At 41.8% G+C, this 14,113-nt stretch overlaps 3 non-coding genes across 3 annotated transcripts; 2 read left to right on the forward strand and 1 right to left on the reverse strand.

Annotated features, from left to right (window-relative positions):
- The first annotated feature begins 9,233 nt into the window (after nt 1–9,233).
- On the forward strand, nt 9,234–9,306 carry trnak-cuu (transfer RNA lysine (anticodon CUU)). Its single transcript has one exon. It is a non-coding gene; the product is annotated as a tRNA-Lys (tRNA).
- A 608-nt stretch (nt 9,307–9,914) lies between these two features.
- trnai-aau (transfer RNA isoleucine (anticodon AAU)) lies at nt 9,915–9,988 on the forward strand. Its single transcript has one exon. It is a non-coding gene; the product is annotated as a tRNA-Ile (tRNA).
- A 205-nt stretch (nt 9,989–10,193) lies between these two features.
- trnan-guu (transfer RNA asparagine (anticodon GUU)) lies at nt 10,194–10,267 on the reverse strand. The gene has a single exon. It is a non-coding gene; the product is annotated as a tRNA-Asn (tRNA).
- Nucleotides 10,268–14,113: the final 3,846 nt, after the last annotated feature.

Below are 14,113 nucleotides of genomic sequence, written 5' to 3' on the forward strand. Positions count from 1 at the left end.
AAGAGCACTTCTAGTACGACTTTATAAAATTCCTCCAGCCCTCCTCCGTTGCGTAATGGTCCATCTGACCTCGCGCGCCCTCGTCAATTAGTGTCTACTTCACTGAAACTACTCTAGCATGCTTGACATCAACCACATCGAATGCCTCAGGTCGCACAATTTCACAATTTCACTTGCCATCCCGCGCTAGTTTGTTTTGACAGTTTATTTATCTCCTGTAGTGGGCTACATTTACTGCACCTGTATGCCTTCCCAAAACAGAGTGCTTGCTATAAGACGCGCGGTGTTGCAACCAGTTTCACAGATTCACAGACAGTCAAGATTCATGAGCCAGACACATTTACACATGTTTCTCTCTCTTCAAACATACCTCCATAGCCATGCGCCTTTTTGGTACAGCATTCCTCTTTAGACGGTTTCGTTTAGGTGTTCCATCTCCCTTACTCTTCTTGTAGTCATCATCCTCGAAATGCTCCCTCCATACACGGTAGTAGCGATCCCTCAGGGTTTTTATGTCAGTTTCGTCCACTTCTAATGCTATTAGCCATTCCTGTAATATGGCTGGTTTAGACAGTGGCAGTCGGTGAAAACGGTCGGGGTTCCAGCTTTTCATTTTACGGTCGCAGCCGGTGTAAGAACCGCGGACCATGTTTAGCCTACCTAGCCACCTGATTGAGTAGCCTCTAGCCTCCATCCGGGTCAGAGAGTTGCAACAGTGAGAAACCTCTGACAACACTGGCCAGTGAAAGGCTGTGTGGTCCTATGATCGTCTCTGTGCCTCGGTTTGATTGACGAGACCTTTGTGATGAAGTGTGTAGCGTTTTTGAAATTGTTTATAGCGGGGAAACATCAGAAAATAATAGGCCTATAATTGGCCCCGCCGTGATGCATTGGTTGCGTTTTTCGCCAAAAAGCTTAAAATTAGCTAACTCCATAACGGCGCGGCATTGCCCAGAATGGCTCATCATTAGATACATTATGTGGCATGGGAAAGCGATGGTGAAACTTTCATTTTACGCCGGAACTATCCTTTAATGCAACACTGTCAGTTACTGTAGGCTACGGAGCTTTATTTCTGTGGTATCACACAATCTGTGGAAGGTATGTTTATTAATAGCTTATGATTATGATCATGATAATGCATTATTGTTGTTGTTGTTGTTGTTGTTGGTGGTGGTGGTGGTGGTGGTGGTGGTGGTGGTGGTGGTGGTGGTGGTGGTGGGTTTTTTAGTGGTGTATCATCATTATTATTAGTAGCAGTTTGTATTACATGTGTTTATCATTTTGTTCGTAGGTTCACAAATGATGAAAAAATTGTTGTTTTTTATCACTGCAAACTATGCATGTAGCCTACACTACCAATCTAAAGTTTGGGGTCACCTCAATATATACAGTCATTATTTTGCAATTCAAGTTTCTGTATGCTCATTGAATTGATCTCTCTAAATTATTTGACAAAAGCAATCAAAAAACAAAAAAGTCAATACAACAAGAACTGGATATTTGGGGGTGTTGTAAGTAAGGGTTAACGTTCGGCGAGAAGGTCGCTACCGTGGAATAGCAGCACGACAGAGAGAATCTTTAGACCCCGACGCGGAGCGGAGGGGTCTTGTTCTCTCTGAAGTGCTGCTATTCCACAAAGCGACCGACTCGCCGAAAGTTAACCCGCTTATTATATGGATATACTTAGGCTAAATGATTCACACACGCGGGGACATTTCTTTAGACCTATTTAATGTTAAGATTGTTGCTGCGCAAAACAAAACAGTGCCGTTGTGGAACACCGCTAGGCAACAGCTAGGTAGGCTAGCCAGGACAACAGGTGTTGTCTATCACAGCAGCTGATTAGAGTGACAAAAGACCGGACCCCCTGCGGAGTGATGTGAAACATTCGCTTTAGCCACTGACTTGTATACAAGCCAGTGGCTTTAGCAGTGAACGTCTTGTTGCCATTGACAGCGGTAGCCAGGACAACGGGTGCTGTCTATCACAGCAGCTGATTAGAGTCTTGTTGAAAAGTCGCTTTAGCAGTGAAAAGTCTTGTTGCCATTGACAGCGGTCTGTTATAGACCAACCCGTCCGTTATCGAAAAATAACAGACGTCCGAACGTTGGGGTGCCCCGTTGAAATGAATGGAGCATTCGACAGATGACGTCACAACCATATAATAAATGCCGATACCAACTGTGCGAGCACCACGATCAACCAAGTAGCCTACAAGTATTTCATTCTTGTATGCTTCTCAGCAAGGGACATTTTTATATAGGCCTATCTGTTATAGATATTTGTGTGTGTGTGTGTGTGTGTGTGTGTGTGTGTGTGTGTGTGTGTGTGTGTACCTATAAAAATCATGTCAATACATGTGAAACCAAAGTGTCTCTATGTACAGTATGTGACAGATATTAAAGTATATATTTAAATTATGAAGTGTAACACATCTTGTGTTACATTTGTATGCTCCTTGTCTTCTCAGCGCCTGGCTCGTCTGGACATGATGGATTGTCTGTTGGAGCCATAGTTGGAATAGTACTAGCTGTTATTATTGCCATCGCTGCAACTGGGATTGGAATGTTCATTTTAGGGATGAGATTTGGGTTTGTTCACATTATTCATTACTTGCTCTGCTCTTTGCATTAAATACAATATTTAATTATAAAAATATAATATTTACGTATGTATAAAAAGTATACAATAATAGGCTTAAAATACATTGTCTTGTTTTGCCTTGTCTGTATTAATGTCTGTCTGTGGACATGTGTAGGCTATCTGTGCACAATGCTCCAATACATGCTTTTTTGGGGAACAGGAGAAACACATCTACACAAAGAGGTGACGCCTTTTAACCATGCTGTCTCATAATCACAATCTAATATTACGTTTTAGATAGGCTATAAGAGTTATGTCCTAAAATGTTCTGGTTTGTCGTTCAGGTACAGCTGTCTATGAAACACCCTTCCCAACTAGTGCACATCCAATGACAGTGAGTATGTTTTAGATATATTTTGTCGATTCCTTAAATTTTATTTGGAACTTACATTGCTTTTCAGTTATTACATTACTTGTTTGTGTAAGTCGTAGTGTAGGAGACTGAGACTGTATTCCTTTCATACTGATGGCACTGGTGATCCTACTCAGTGTTAGCTGGAAAAACTCATCTCCATGATATCACAGTGCTTTGCCATGACATGACGCGGTCACTGCCATTTTGTTAACAAGCTCATAGTAGAGATTCTGCAGGAAAGGGTTACGTGACGTCATGCAGCTAGTAGGCCCTATGGCATGAAAATACCTCTCAATTATTACATTACTCTTGGTTGCACTTTAATCCAAAGCGATTTACAGTTACTTACAGGGTTTTAATTTCAGCCCCTGAAGCAATGTGGGATGTGCCTTGCTCAATCACATGTTGATTGACTACTGATAGACTTGATAGACTATTTTGGAAAGAATAGTGCACAACATTTGCTTGTAGTTTCTACATGCTACTAACTGGTATCATTCTTAATTCAAATGATTGGAAAAAATAAGTAATTGTATATTTTTCATTAATAAATACTAGTATTTGTTGTGTTTGTGTTGCATTAGGAATCGAGTGTGAGTGGCCATGTGTATGTAAACACTGTTGGAGCTCCAGAGAAACAGCCTGGTCCAGTACAGGCCCACGTCTATGAGACCATGCCTGCTGGGAAGCTTAAGGTGAGAATTGCTGTCACAGTGTCACCTATAGATGAAACACAGTGTCACCAATATACTATGAGATGAAATTACACCCAGTTGCATCTTCCGATGTAGTCCTATAAAACGTGAAATATCTATCACCTAAATGAGTATTGTTCCACTCACGTCCTTCTTTTATCTAACAGGTTCAAAATGGGCACTATGACACCACGCTTGGGACACCAAAGCGAACCAAAGTTAACACTATTTCAACTCTTGTATGAATTGTGTCAGTAGCCTCTTAGTGCAGATGGGGTCGCCAAATGCTCAACTAAATCATAACAACATTGGTATGACATTACAGAGATCCTGAACAGATTAAGACACAGCCATGACAATTTTGGTGACAGTGAGGTTTTAACGTAGGCTCTGCGCTAAGGGGTTAAAATGCTGTTTAAGAATATTTTCCAACCCATTCCTTCTGGATGCAGACGTACTGCTGACTACCGTGGGAACAGACATGCCGTGGAAAGAATGCTGTCCCCTTAACCATTGTGGAGCTGTGCAGAGCATCTCTTATTTTATGGTTTGAGGTTTTGTACGTATTTGGTGTGGAGAAGGTGGACTGAATGGACAGAGATAAGTGTGCTTATCTCTGCCTGTGTCAGGCATTGTGAGGCGCACTGACTGCAAAATCAAGCATCAGTGACAAGTAAATTTGAATGCAGTACATTAATATACAGTAGCCTATGTGCTATAACTGTAGGCTACACAACAAAATATTACAGCCAGGTCATCAATGTCCTGTGATGTGTTTCAATGAGAGCACACTCGAGGGTGGTTGAAAATAATTTATTATAGTGGTAAATGAACTATGGACTGAGATTTTTATTGCTGTGCATGATAATGTGTGTCACCATGTTTATGTCTTTACTGTATGTGCAGTTGAACTATAGACAACTATATGCTGAATTTGAAAGTTCTGTTGGAATTTCTCTTGTTGATGTATAAATTCTGTCTATCATGAATGTATCTTCATAGTTCAGATCTACAGTATGTACACCTGCCCTGTTAACTCTGCAAGCTCCACTCTGACATATGACCTTTTAAATTAAAGAGAACTGCATACATCCTTAAGTCTATATTATACCACGGCAGTCTGGAATCTCCCATTGTGACGCGCTAAATTGGGTGTTGATTAACTGTCTATAGATGCACACCTATGAAGTAGTCCCACTATTAGGTCACTTTTCTGACCGAATAACTGTAGTGTATCAATGCGCCAAGGCACGCACGTTCATAAATTACACACAAAAAGTTGCAAGCATTACGCGCTGAATTGACACTTGTCGCATCGCGCGTCTGGAAACACCAGCAATATATAGTGAATTTGGAGCAAATCTTAGTAGGCCTAATCAGATTTCAAACATGTTTATTTCTCCCAACTGACCATCACTCTGTCAACTTTGTGATAGAGAGAGAGAGAGAGAGAGAGAGAGAGAGAGAGAGAGAGAGAGAGAGAGAGAGATTCACTGCGCAAAGTCAGGGACGCCCGTTTCGCGTTTCTTCCCCACGAGAGGAGAGTGGTTTCCTGTGGTTGTAGCGTTTATCAGTTGAGAGAGTAGCGTAACTTATGAAAAGTATGGGATATTTTCGGATCAATAACTATGGGAACGCAGTGAAAAATAAATCAAAGGGAGTTTCCTATGGGAGGAGAGCAGATTGACGAGGTGCCTGTTTTGATGAAGTTAATGGCAAGGCGAGGCATTTAGAATGTCGCCAAGATGCGCAGGGTATTTTTTTAATCTATTGAGATCTGTAAATTTGTGGGGGGATCATGCCAACTGTAGCATAATCTAGTGCAGGGATGGGCAACTGGAGGCCCGGGGGCCACATGCGGCCCGGTTCCTCACTCAGTGTGGCCCTTAGACAAATTATAATACCTAAATAATGACCAGATTTTTCAAAACACTACTGAATTAATCCATTGTAATTATGCTGTTGACAGATAGAGAACACTCCCTTCTGAATCAAACCAAAATATCGGCAGTCAGTGAGAAACCAACTGCATCTCGAGCCATGTGAGTTGCAGTCGGATCCATGGTCATGTGGCCCTCTGATGATGGTGGTGAAAAAATGTGGCCCTCCTTATCATGAAAGTTGCCCATCCCTGATCTAGAGGGCAAGTCAGACGCGCCTATATCGGACGTGTAGAACATTGGGGCGACTGACTTGACAACCAAATGCGATAGAATTAACGACTGGCGACTGACTTGACAACCGAATGCGATAGAACTAACGACGGTGCCTTGGCCATAGCAACCTTAAATTTAGAATTAGTAACGGCAGTTTGGCAGAAAGTTATGAGAAGAAGCTTCTTGTGGCGGAAGGAAGTAGTTCTACAGAAAAACTTTGTTTTAGCCATTAAAGCATCGAAATAATGCCTAAAATAACTTTCAGACAATGTGGCAACCGTGGTCTAAGCGGGATAATTGACTTCACAGTGTGCGTCTAACAGGAAAAATAATGCACACCGAGGTGTAACGGCCACTCCGCCTATGGGCCGGGGCCCACTGGTGGGCCCTGAAGGTATTCCAAGAGTGCCTTGAAATCATTTTCTACAAATCATAATCATATTTTGGTGTGTGTTGTTGTTGATTTATTTGAGTTTTATTTTTAATTAGGTCAGAGGTGGGCCCCGAACATTTTTGACACTTTCGAGTGGGCCCCAAGTTAAAAAAAGGTTGGGAACCCCTGTGTTATGCTATTCCGAGAGGGAAGAGACTGTTCCAGAAGCATAGGAGATGTTTGTGGTTACAAGAAATTAAACGTACCGACTGGACTGAGGACACCATCAGGAATGCCTGTGTCTGCGGCGCCCACTGCATATCTGAAGTTATCGTGACCATTCATTTTCTTATTTTGGGAAAAACACCTGGCTAGTTTCTTTGCAAATGTGCGGTGCATGGATGATTCTGCTCCAACAATGCACGGGCAGCCAAATTACGTCATATCTGTATACAGACAGTAAAGGGGTCAATTGCTTTACTGCCATTAGGTTTCCAAGTGATCTCGCAGAACAAATAAACAAACATGGCTACACCTTAGCTGGGAGGAGATAAGGTATCTGGAAATGAGGTCCCGTGTTGAGAAATGGGACAGTCTTCCCCCGTACAGCTACCTGTGCCAGCATATTGGGGGCTGTGTTGTTCCTCTCTCTCTCTCTCTCTCTCTCTCTCTCTCTCTCTCTCTCTCTCTCTCTCTCTCTCTCTCTCTCTCTCTCTCTCTCTCTCTCTCTCTCTCTCTCTCTCTCTCTCTCTCTCCTGGTCAGTTTGTCATTTCCTGCCTTACCATACATTTTATTCTTTATTTTTTTTTACCATACTATACTTGTTTTCAACTATATGCTGGATTGCACTCCAGTTAGTTTGCCAGACTTTTGAGAATATTTCAGTTAGGTTATTTCATGCATACGTATTAATTCATTAGTTATATAGAATATAGAATAGGCCTATAGAATTAAACATCTTTTTATTTTGTCATTGTAACAAGTAGGCCTACAACAAAAATGAGCATTCCTTGTTCATTAAACAATAAATAATTAAAATAAAAGTTTAGACAAGGACTGGTACTTAAAAATCTTACACACATAACCATGAAGTCAGATCACACACATCTACACACCCAGTATATACTTCAGAAATCTCACACGGCCACCCACACATATCAGAGTCATATCCACATACATGTTGTAGGCATAAAACTATGCATAATCAGAGGTGTCAAACGTACAGTAAAAGTAAATGTATGGTGCACGAACAACACTAGCATATTACATAGCTCTTAAAGCACTGCATTGTGCCCAATGAGGTAGATATACTGTGTTATTACTGAAAAACACTATAAACCTGACAAGAACTCACCAAAAAATTGATCCAGTCAGCACAGAGTCAGCTGATCATAAGACAAGTACACAGCTCTAATCAGGTTTTACTCAGATAAGTTTCTGGTGTTGGAAGGAAACAGAGTTTCTTTTTTTAGTTTTACTTTTGACACCTCTGAGCATAATGTAGTGCAGTAATGACTGGGTAAAAGCTGTTTTTCAGTCTATTTGTCCTGGTTTTCATGGACCTGTACCTACTGCCATATGGCAGCTGTTCAAACAGGTAATGGTCTGGGTGTGATGTATCTCTTAGAATGGAACTGGCCTTTTTTAAAATCACCTCCATGAAAAACCTGCAGTGTTCTAGCAGACTTTGTTTGCCATTTAAATGGCTATTTTTTTTATTTCTTATTAAAATGTATGCCTAACGTTTTGAGCATATATCTACTACTCTTGCCCTAGAAGGACAGAAGGTCACAAGTGTCTTACAGCTTTTTTATCGCTAAAGCTCATTTTTTTGTAGATTGATTTTGCAGAGCTCTAATACAACATCACACCAAATAAACAAAACTGTGTACTGGTAGATTCATTGCAAAGCCCAAGACAGTTTGTTTACACTCTACACAAAATAAATATTTTAGTTTTTCTACACACAAAGTATGTAATTTTGGGGAGGTTAGGAGTCCAGGAGTGTGTTCACCATTTGGAAATTGCATGTGAAGCAGTGAGTTGTGTTCACAGTTATGCAAAACGAGTGCTATGTACGAATGGATTGTTTGGGTACAGTGAGTTGTGTTCACAGTTATGCAAAACGAGTGCTATGTACGAATGGATTGTTTGGGTACATTTTACAAAGTGTGTGTAAAACTGCAAACTGGATGCAAAGCACTTTTGTGCGATTAGTTTGTCTGATTGGTGATATGTTTGTGCTTCTGTGTGAAGAGTTCACCAAAAACAGGCAAAGTTTACAAAGAAATGGGTTTTAGCGACTGTAATCTCAGTGAACCTCATTGTCTTGCAGTATAAGCGCACACATTTTCAAAGATGTACCTCCTCTAAATCCCCTGTTATGAGTTTTGCTGGAAAGTCGTAGAAGGTCAGAAAGTCACAAGTGTGTGCATCTTACTGCTTTTATTTCTTTTGCAAAACTCTTCTTACAAATACAACTTCACACCAATAATAAGTAAAAATAAAATAGGCCTATTTTTCTTTTTGTCTGTTGATATAATGGTAGACATTTCAGTAAAGGCTGTTTTTATGATCTTATTCTTAGATTATTCTCAGATCTTCTCTTATTCTTAGATTATTTAGAGGATGTTGCCCATTTTTAGGGAGCCCATTCTCGTGGAAAATCAACTACATGCTTCGTGGTGCCGCTACGATATAGCCTCAGCCTGTCGTCGAGAGTGGGTGAGAGAGAGGGTGAGAGAGAGCGAGTGAGAGAGAGAAGCGTGCATTCCGGGAGGGGAGCGCTGTCGTTGTGTCAGCTTCATGCCATGTCTCCCTTCCTCCAACATTATCCCTAACCCTAACCCTAACCCTAACCCTAAAAAGTGTCGGAATAGCGGCATGTCGGAATAGCGCTATGTCGGAATAGCGATTGCCCCCATTATGGGCGACGCTCAGGCAACTTTGATGGGGCCGCGCATCTTGGGGCCCCGCTCTCCGCGCGAGTCCAGGGGCATTAGCGGTTGCCCGGCTAGCTCAGTCGGTAGAGCATGAGACTCTTAATCTCAGGGTCGTGGGTTCGAGCCCCACGTTGGGCGTGAGCTTTTCCCCTTGACTGCAAGTCCGTCGTGGCCGACGGTCTATGCCGGTTGATGGGGGCCTGGAACCCAGCGCCCTCTCTCCGACTGCGTCCAAGGACAAGCCTGGTTGCCCGGCTAGCTCAGTCGGTAGAGCATGAGACTCTTAATCCCCATGTTGGGCGGGAGTTTTTCCCCTTGGTAGCAAGACCGTCGTGGCAGACGGGCAAGCCCTGTTGATGGGGCCTTCGGTCCCACACCCCTCTCTCTCCGAGTGCGTCCAGGGGCGTCCATGAACTGTACAGTGCTTCTAGCCTGCTCGACTGGATGAACTGTGCAGCCCATCCCGTTGAGCATGTTGGTGGTCAACCATAAAGGCAGGGTAGCCACTGGAGGACGCTGGCATCAATCCCGCTACCTCTCGCATTCTAAGCGAGCGCTCTACCATCTGAGCTAGTCCCCCTTTGCCCTCCACTGGAAGGCGGCTAAAGCGTGAAAAAGTGTCACATCCCAGCACCGCTTTGCCCTGGAAGTGCATCGTCCCAACTCGTCAACTTCTGACTACCTTGGACCAGACTGCAGTTTTAGACAGGCTATGTCTCCCCTTGTAGTCAAGTTTGGACTACCTCTGCCGGTTAGCTCAGTTGGTTAGAGCGTGGTGCTAATAACGCCAAGGTCGCGGGTTCGATCCCCGTACGGGCCAGTTTATGTGCCATCTGCCAACCCTCCTCCCCCTCCTCCTTCCGTCGTGTCAGACGAATGCGGCTGGCTCTGAGAACTCTGCTGTAACCTGACAAGGGGCCCTCTTGCTTTTCCCATCAGCGAAATGGCCTACTGACTTGTGCCGACTTTTCTGTCCCGACTTTTTGCCACAAGTGTGTCATGTCCTCTGGCACAGAAAAGGGCAGCGTCCCTGGGTGGGCGCAAACCACCAACCTTTCGGTTAACAGCCGAACGCGCTAACCGATTGCACCACAGAGACTGCACAGGCACCTTTTTTCCTGTCCCCCAAAAAGTTAGTAGTAGATGGGATTGTCCATTTTGGGTGACGCTCAGCAGCTTTTCCCCTTGACTGCAAGTCCGTCGTGGGCGACGGGCTATGCCAGTTGATGAGGGCCCTTCGATCCCACACCCCTCTCTCTCCGAGTGCGTCCAGGGCCAAGCACGGCTACCCGGATACCTCACTCGGTAGAGCATGACACTCTTGATCTCGGGGTTGTGGGTTTGAGACCCACGTGGGCCGTGGGGTTTTGCCCGCAGAGGGGTGCCGTGACAGCAGCATGTGGTCATGAACTGTGCAGTGCTTCTGTGAACTGTGCAGCCCATGCCCTGGAGCATGTTGGTGGTCAACCATAAAGGCGGGGTAGCACGTTTTATCCTGTCCACCGTAACTAAGTATTTTTACTTCATTACTGTACTTAAAGGGACACTGTGTGAGATTTTTAGTTGTTTATTTCCAAAATTCATGTTGCTCATTCACTAATGTTACCTTTTCATGAATACTTACCACCACCATCAAATTCTAAGTATTCATTATGACTAGAAAAAATGCACTTTTCATATATGAAAAGGGGAATCTTCTCCATGGTCTGCCATTTAGAATTTCCCAAAATAGCCATTTTTAGCTGCAAAAATGACTGTACTTGGACCATACTAGAAAATATTTGTTTATTACTTAGTAAACTTTCATGTAAAGATCAAATTTGGCAATAGGCAGCCCAGTTTCAATGAGCAGCATAGCTGCAGTACCTTTTTTGACCATTTCCTGCACAGTGTCCCCTTAAGTAGTTTTTTTCTGGAATTTGTATGAAAATTATATTTTTTGGCAATTACTTGTACTTTCTACTCCTTACATTTCTAGAAGAAGACTTTGTTACTAGTTACATTTATCCTAGGTTTTCCTGCTGTATTTCGTGGATATTTGAGTAGCCTCAGCTGCGGGCAGGGAGGCGGGACCAAGACCCTCTTCCAAATGGACACCCAGACAGAAAAGATACTTTAAAAACCATTAACATGACTCCATAGTCATGTTCAAATAGAACCAAAAACCATTGCAGAAACTTTTTCCTATTGGATCAAGTAGGCAGACATGGAGAAAGACAGCCATTTAAAAGTTAGTACTTAGGACTTTAACTTAAAGGGGTATGCCACTATTTTGGGGCTTAATACAGTTAAAATCGTTGGCCAGGGTTTATAAAGGTGGTAAAGTGTCTTATTTTTCATGTAAGCCATTGTCTTGCTTTAAGACAAGTTAAAAGAGGGAATATGTCGCTAAGCTAGTGAAAGTCAATGGATCCGTGTAGCATGCTACAATGCTACACGGATACATTGACTTTCACTAGCTTAGCGACATATTCCCTCTTTTAACTTGTCTTAAAGCAAGACAACGCTCAACATGAAAAATAAGACACTTAACCACCTTTATAAACCCCAGCCAACGATTTTAACTGTATTAAGCCCCAAAATAGTGGCATACCCCTTTAAGTGTATTTTTGGTGTACAACTTTTTCACTTAAGTGATTTTTTCGCAGGGTACTTCTACTTAAGTACACAACGTCAGTACTTCTTCCACCTCTGACAATAAAATAGGAGCAGCCAGTCAGGCACATACACGCCGACAGAGAAGATATAAAAATGTGTAGTACACTACACGCCGACAGAGAAGATATAAAAATGTGTAGTACACTATACGCCAACAGAGAAGATATAAAAATGTGTAGTAAGTACACTATACGCCAACAGAGAAGATATAAAAATGTGTAGTAAGTACACTACACGCCAACAGAGAAGATATAAAAATGTGTAGTACACTACAAGCCAACAGAGAAGATATAAAAATGTGTAGTAAGTACACTACAACAGAGAAGATATAAAAATGTGTAGTACACTACAAGCCAACAGAGAAGATATAAAAATGTGTAGTAAGTACACTACACGCCAACAGAGAAGATATAAAAATATGTAGTACACTACAAGCCAACAGAGAAGATATAAAAATGTAAGTAAGTACACTATACGTATGCTGTACATGTAGTCCCATGCAGATAGGTGATGCTGAAGCACCCACCCCTTTGCCCTAATGGACAAATATGCCCCTTTTGAAAATTGTTATAATGTAATGTGGTCATCCATGCTGACATTACCATCTGTCAAATGCTTTACGATCCAAAAACGTGTGACAATACTGACCCGATATAATAGAATGCCCCTCAAAATGTCTGTGCACGCCACTGCTTAAACTCATGGACACATTATAAACATGTATTACACCACAGATGCACAGCAAGCTTATTTATAGACATATAAAAGGATTTTTGGTGCATGCAGAAAATGGAACGCACAAATATGCCACAATGATGTTCCAGGGACACCACAGACAAATAAAAACAAATGTATTGTGTACTGTTGAAAGTGTTTTTTGTGCTATTGATCTCTTATGTCTTGTGTGAAATCCTAAAAATGGATACAGGGGGTTATCTCTGGAGATGGAAGTCTTGTTTAAGGAGGGTGACTAAATTCAAATCTCACATTACAGAGATTTTTAGTGTCAGTCTGTATCACTGTGAACCATAAAATCCTATTTATTTATGAAGCTCTAGAATCACATTTTTTATATCAGTTGCACAGATTGATTACAAAAATACTTGTTAGTGGACTTAAGCACTTTCAAACTAATGTCTTTTCAACTCTGTAGTATTTTTTTAATTTATGTTTGAAATAGAGATGTCCGATATTGGCTTTTTTTGCCGAAATCCGATATGCTGATATTGTCCATCTCTCAATTTTCGATTACGATATCGGCAGATACCGATGCCGATACATGTGGGTTGTTTTTCCTCATAACAAATTTTAGGTAACATTACAAATCTGCTGTTGTGGAACAAAATATGCTTAATTTTATTGTAATGCCCAGATGCATTCTCGAATGCAACAAAGCTTTCCAAATATGAACATCGTCTGTGCAAAATGGAAAAATAATTAAGGAGAAAAGTGTACAGTAATTCAAGCCATTATTATATCGGTTTTGATAGGTCAAANAATCGATACCAATATTAACCGATATTACATTTTATGCTATTATCGGGCCGATAATATCTGTGGGCCCATATTATGGGACATCTCTAGTTTGAAATGACATAACATTTGTCCATAACACTGTTGACAAAATAATCAAGCAAATGTTCGCTTTCGTTAAAATATTTAACAAATGATTTAAGATTAAACTTGGCACCAGTTTGTTTGGAAACCTAAGGGTGTACTATAGAAACATATAGGTTTTTATACTGATAATTCGCCTTTGGCTAAGCCCCGCCCTCTTTAGTTACAGTTGCTAGGTCGGACAGATAAACTTTCAATGCTGAGATATCAACGTGATTTATGCAGACTATGCAGTGACTGCAAATCGCAGCAGTTATTCACTCATAATAAATAAAAAACGCATTCATAGTATTGTGAATATAAGTATTTATTTTCTGAACGGTCATGCGATGCATCACAGCTAAATGGGCTCTTCTAATAATGGGTATCGATAGGCATTGTAACCAGCACCATGGTAAGCCGAGCTCTCATATCTTTTGAGCCCTGACTCAAACTTGCTAGACGAAAACGAAATCACACAACGGTGATGGCTGTAGTCATCTTCAAAGCTACCACAGCAATGTGTAACATTAACGTTTGGCGTTTATATCTTCAGTAGCTTAACAAAATCACATCCATCAGCTGCTAGTCAAAACACTCCTGCCGTGTCCGATAGTTAACTTTGCTTTTTCCGAAATGTCACTCAAAGAGAGAGAATCACCCACATACAATGTAATGAGGACCCAATTCT

This window comes from Engraulis encrasicolus, chromosome 5 (genome assembly GCF_034702125.1).
Source record: "Engraulis encrasicolus isolate BLACKSEA-1 chromosome 5, IST_EnEncr_1.0, whole genome shotgun sequence".
In the NCBI taxonomy this organism is placed as follows: Eukaryota; Metazoa; Chordata; class Actinopteri; order Clupeiformes; family Engraulidae; genus Engraulis; species Engraulis encrasicolus.